The sequence below is a fragment of the Podarcis vaucheri genome (assembly GCF_965113315.1).
Source record: "Podarcis vaucheri genome assembly, chromosome: 1".
Classification (NCBI taxonomy): domain Eukaryota; kingdom Metazoa; phylum Chordata; class Lepidosauria; order Squamata; family Lacertidae; genus Podarcis; species Podarcis vaucheri.
The window spans coordinates 97,028,622-97,035,236 of NC_138759.1; positions in this window are offsets into that span (position 1 = coordinate 97,028,622).

A 6,615-nucleotide genomic window follows, 5' to 3' on the forward strand; every position below is an offset into this window, starting at 1 on the left:
AGTGGCATGTGCTTCCCAGATGCCTCAAATATTTGGATATCGCCTAGACCCTAGAAGGATTGCAACAGCTCCAATCACCGCTCTAAAATTTGGTCGGGAGGAAAAGAAAAGATGAAGTACATGCTGTTCTAAAAAGATCACTAGCAAACACTCCCAGATATCTTTCCCCCTGAAATATGTTCCCCTAAAGGCCTTTGCATATGAAAAATTAATAATGCTTTCATGTTATTATAAAGCACCTGAAGTTTCATTATTATATCTGACAGAACAGCAGGTGTTAACAGCTGGAAAGAACGAGAGTGTGGGGAGCTGAAAGGAACCAGATGTGGCATTCGCTTGGGTTTTGATATTTATTTGAATAGGCCTTCAACTAATGTGCTCAGTTTTGAAAGATCTCCTACCAGCTTTTGTTGGTTCCCTAATGCAGGGCATCAAATTGTATCCTTCCCCGCTAACTCTTTTTTATTGTACTTCCGCTTGTAAAAAGTACATTTGTTAATCTCTCGGGGAAACAGCATTTCTCAGATAGCAAACTCAGGGGGCCATTGGAAAGCGATTCCAGCCAGTAGCTTCGTCAAGGAATGCCTACACACAAAAGGGTCCAGCGTGAGACTGGGTACCAACTGCCTTTGCCCTTGCATGGAAATGACGACAGCCAGGTCACATCCACCACCTCCTACACTTAAAGGGCATTTAATGCCACTTTAACAACCATACCTCCCCCCTCAGAGAATCCAGGGAACTGTAGCTTACTCCTCACAGAGCTATGATTCCTAGCACTCTGAACAAACTACAGTTCCCAGGATTTTAGAGGAAGGCATGAGACTGTTGAGAGTTGGATAAGAGTGCTTTAAACGCATAAGCTGCCCCATGAGCCTCAAGTGAAGGGTGTATATTAATTTGATTGATTGATTTTGGGGGTCTTTTTCTTGCTGGGTTTTTGTTTTGTTTTTTGTATATTTTTAATTAAGTTTTCATATTTTACATTTTAGAATATTCATTTGAACAACCTTAAAATACTGAATTTCCTTCTCCTCCTTCATGGTTCAATTTGCATGCCATTGATCCCTGCATATTTTACATCAACTAAGCAATTTAGTATTCCATTTTTACATCCATCAAAACTTATTCACACTGTTGAATTTATCTTAATGCTGCCAACGTTTTCAAATGTACACAATTTTCACCCATATATTCATTACACATTTTCCAATCTTCTTTAAACATATAATATTCTTGTTCTCTTATTCCATAAGTTAAGTTTGAAAGCTGCGCGTAGTCCATCAGATTAAGTTGCCATTCTTCTTTAATTGGGACCTCACTCGTTTTCCATTTTTGGGCTAACAAAACACAGGCCACAGTAAATAGCCTTTTTTTTACACCTGGGAATTTCCATTTGAATTAATTAATTAAGCATACAGAATGGATATTAAGACAGTCCAGGAGGGCAGGAGAAATGGTTATGACTTATGGAAGGAGCAAAACCCCATTTGGGCCAAATACGACCAAGGGGTTCCCCCAGTGGAATCCACATGGTAGACTTCTACTACCACAATGGGGCTCTCCCCGCACCTTCGTGCTTACCCCATGCTGATGGAATTTGGCTGTGATCTGGGATGGGGTGGGTAGGGGTTTCATAAGAGTCCCCAGACTAGTGCACAAGGGCGGGGGAGGCAAGAGGGGAGATTGTTCCATAGGACAAGCAGAAATGTTTGCGCTGACGCAACATTTGGAAAAGCATAATTCCTGCTGGGTTGCATTTCTCTCGTTGGATTTTATATATGCAGGAATGGGGTTCCTGAACAAGTAGCACCCCAACCCCACTTGAAGGTATATCTTGGATAAGGATTAACATTTATATCTACCGATTTAGCCAGTTGTTGAAAGAAAGAAAAATCCAAACACCCAAACCTTAGCAGTCTTAGCAACGGCTTCTCTGTTAATCTATTCTCTCTCTCTCCCTGCCCCCCGTGTGTGTTGTGGAAATGTTTTTTATGTGGTTTTTACAAATATACAATCATAATCATACTACAACACACATCCGTAATTAAAAGATTCCTCTGAATCTCTGCACTTCCCACCTTCCCCTCCATGGGTTCTGTTGTTAAACTTTTTCTACTGCATCTTTTTCAGTAATCCGCTTTTTTTTTAAAAAAAAAAAACAACTCCATTATCTCCATTGTACTCGTTACATTACAAGTGTTATTGCAATCCTGCTAATGTTTTCATCTGCTTACAGTGGTCCTCAAGATAAATTATTTTAAAAAAAATCCCCATTCCTTGTTGAAGTTTCGGTCTTCTTGGTTTCTGAGCTTCCTGGTCAATTGTGCCATTTCGGCATGGTACAACAGTTCAATCTGCCATTCTTCTCTGGTAGAGACTTTTATCTTCTTTCCATCTCTTGTTTATCTATTCTCATGGTGCAGTTGTGCCTCTGCTTTACATCCCTGGACAACCCTGCTTATTTTGTCCTAAGCCTAACCGTTTCCTATGATATGTAGCCCTGCCTGGTCTCTGCATGTTTGCTCCAGGAGAAGGATGAGAAAGCTCCAGCAAAATGGCTGGACCTCGGGACCTAAGGCTGTACCTGCCTTAGGTACAACTCATACCATCTGCACAAGCAGAGGAAAGCACAGCACCACAGCACCACATTGCACACAATTTCAGCTGGCCCTGTATTTTAGGAATCTCCTTTGTGGCCACACCCAGTGAGAGAGAGAGAGAGAGAGAGAGAGAGAGAGAGAGAGAGAGATGGTCCATTGTAATGCTCCCGCCCTCCACCCCCTCCCCAAGCTCTGAATGGAAGTAGGTGGATCTGGCTCATTGACTTCCCCTTCTCCAGAAAACAAATGAAGAAGGCAGCAGATGGTTTCTTTGCAATAATTCAACATATGAGTAAATTGTGGATGTTTTGCTTTCCAGGTTTCTCGTTCTGTACAAAATTCATATAAGGCGGTAAGACTGTGTGTATGTGAACCGGAACCAGAATTGATGGTGAGTGAATTTGGGTATGATATGACAGGGGCCATGTTGTAAGATAACAGATCCTTTTTTGCAGAAGAAAGCGGTGAAACACAATAAGCACAGTTCCTGCTATTCAATTAATTTCCATGAGAAAGTCCTGTTCATAAAGGGAAGAAATTCTCCAGGACAGATGGTGCTTCGCTCTCAATATCGCTGCTCAGAGCAGGGTAATCTTTGATACTGCGGCAATAAAACAGCTCCTTCGCTGTAAACAGAGTAACTGCGATTCTTATTTACAAAATCAATCAAGGCTTATTAAGGTTCAAAGCAGCCCTTAACCCCCAGCGTCTTAAAAAATGGCAGCCATTTCCCTGATAATTCGGCTGTCAATTATCTACTGCAATTTGTGCATGTCCCTGTCTAACTACATTACATTTTGCAAAAGGTTGCTATGGGGCCCTTGCTAACCCCAGAAAGAAGCTGCAGAAATCTACCATCTCAGAGATCCTTTGTCTTCCGTGCCTTTAATTTCTTTTCTTTTTTTATTGTTGCCAACTTCTTAACTGGCTCGGTTCCTAACCTGCACCTCGATCAGCAACTGTGCCTGCAGAAATCAAACAGGTGAAGCGTTTCCAATGGCTGGTTCTCCGGTATCAGACTACTTATAGCTTTGCAACTTTCCAACCTACCTGCGGCAACTTCTGTTCCAGCACAAACTGCACCAGGCCAAGGGGGGAGGTTGCTTTTTAAATCAGGATCACAGTGTAGGGAGGAAGGTGCGATGCTTCTTCTCTGGCGCCAAAGCCCCAGTCCTGAAAGGTAGTTTCCCACCCATTCAATTTCTTCTTAAAAGACATGAAATGCAAGCATACATTTCTCTTATCATCTTGCTTGACCCTGAATATATTAGTTGCAAATCAAAGTTTTTTTTCTTTTTACAGATATTGCAAAGTCTAGAAAGTTACTGCAATCCCATGCTGAAGTAAAACTGCTTATTTTCCCAAATAGAATTTAGAAATATAATATAATATTATAATATAATATAATATAATATATAATATAATATAATATAATATAATATAATATAATATAATAATATGACTAATATAATGAATAAATATAATAATAAACACCTTCTTTGTTTTAATTGTACTGGATGAACAAAGGGGAAAATCTTGTAAATCCTGGGATTTTTCCCCTGAATGTATGAGTTGAAAAGGTACATACAAGCTTGTTTTCAAATGAGCATTACCTACATGGCAGAAGCCACTATTTAATAGTACAGTGGTACCTCGGGTTAAGACCTTAATTCATTCTGGAGGTCCGTTCTTAACCTGTAACTGTTCTTAACCTGAGGTACCACTTTAGCTAATGGGGCTCCCACTGCCGCCGTGCTGCTGCCACATGATTTCTGTTCTCCTCCTGAAGCAAAGTTCTTAACCTGAGGTACTATTTCTGGGTTAGCGGAGTCTGTAACCTGAAGCATATGTAACCTGAAGTGTCTGTAACCCGAGGTACCACTGTAGCTGAAATAGCAAGAGTTACTGGGTTTGGCATTGTGACAAAAATGGCTTTGAAAACTCTTCTTTAAAGTTTGTCAAATAGGGAACTAAACCTGCATGATTTCCCTTCACTTGGATGTAGTAGAACTTTGGGAGGTTGTTTATTATTTTCTGAATGTATCAGTCGCTTTCCTGCAAATAGTAGTTCAATGTGATTTACAAACATACATTAAAACTGAGATAAAACTAAAAGAGTAAAAGCCAAACTTACTTACTTTTGTACTTGCCTTGCTTTTCAGTTGGCCAAGAGATGTTTGTGAGTTTCCTTTAACCTTATTCTACAGATCATTTCACCAGTGGTCAGCTTTCTCAAGTGTCTGTGCTTCAAGGCATGGGTAGGCAAACTGAGGCACGAGGGCTGGATCCGGCCCAATCACCTTCTCAATCCGTCCTGTGAACCGTCTGGGAATCAGCATGTTTTTACATAAGTAGAATGTGCCCTTTTATTTAAATTGGTTCTCTGGGTTATTTGTGGGGCATAGAAATTCGTTCACCCCCCCCAAAAAAAAATAGTCCGGCCCCCTACAAACTCTGAAGGACAGTGGACCGGCCCTCTGCTGAAAAAGTTTGCTGACCCCTGTTATAAGGCAACACCTCCCATGACTCTTTTTCAGACCAGGAAGCGTTGGCAGCCAAGGAAATGGCAGAATGCTGGAGGAACACTTATAAGAAAGAAACACAAACTCATAACTATAAGGTATGGTAAACTCAATATCTCACACTGACTTAAATTCTAAAGAATTTCTGAAATGCCCAGGTAATTGAGGCAGAAAAAATGGACATTTTTCCCCCCAGAGGAATAAAACTTTTCAGAAATTGGAGGATAGATTTTGGCACACTGGGGGAGAGGATCAGCAAGAGAGAGGGATGCTTAATTCTTTCACACATAATTTATCTACACAACACCCCATCTCAATCAACCTGCTTTTCCAGTCAAGGAGAAAAAGAAATGAGCAATGCTAAAGCAGGAAAGGGTCTGCCTCTAACCTTAGCCTCTGACTTTTAATGAGGATAAAAAATTAAGATGAATTATGGAATTGTCCAACTTGTGCAATTTGGTCTACACACCTTTTTAGTTCCAGAATGTGAACAACAAGCTATGACCTGTAATTAGCATCTTTGTTATTTTATGCTGCGTTGGAATGTTTTAATTTCTTCCTCTCTGTGCCTTTGGGTAAAAAGGCACCAGAGTCAATTAGCTGACCGGCCAACTCACTTTGTGCTTATTTATGTACTTGCTCTGTTCATCTTCTCTTCCATTTCAGACATTTGTAGAAGTATAGCCTTAAAGGAAACTGTCCTTAGGATTTTTTTCCCCTATAGCAGCGTGAGAAACACCACAGAATGTGCCTCTAAGTAACACAAAAGAAATATTTCTTTGCCCAAAGATACTTGCCCGTTCCTTGTATCCCGAGAGGGTTTTGTCTTCCTTCGCCATAATTTATTGCACACTGTCTCAGACTCTGCAGAAGTTTCATGAGGAAAACTTTTTACCATGAACAGCTACTACCCCTGAGAATACACTGACTTTATGGCAGCATTAGGTATCCCTGTCACCAGGATATACTGCCGAGAAGAATACATTTTAAAGATGGCAATATGCCATTCACTATCTATTTAATTCTTTTGGATTCTTAAATGGACCTATTCCCATGACACCATTCTACCATAGTTCCCTTTCTAGCTATGGCACTTCAAGGGAGTCAAAGGCTAAGGACATTTTTAGAGGTAAGTTTAGGAACATTCTTTTAGTGTAGCACATGTCACCCAAGGTTTTTCACGTAGGAGAAGCAGTGGTAGAGATGTGAGCTTTAAAAAACTATATATAAGCTACAGTGTTCCTCCAAACCACCTTATGTGAAAATGCTAGATTTAAGCAGGGCTTGTGAGAAGTGTCAAAAATCTTTGGCTGTTGACTGAAATCACATCCAACTTGCCTGCTTTGAAAAAAGCCAGTGCTTAGGGAGAATTCACTTCTAGTGAGCTATTGTGCCAACATCCATAGGTAAATGTCATAAGACAACAGACACCACGCTCTGCAGTCCCATACTTACTAGATGGATCTGTTGCTAACAACTTGGTACCACTA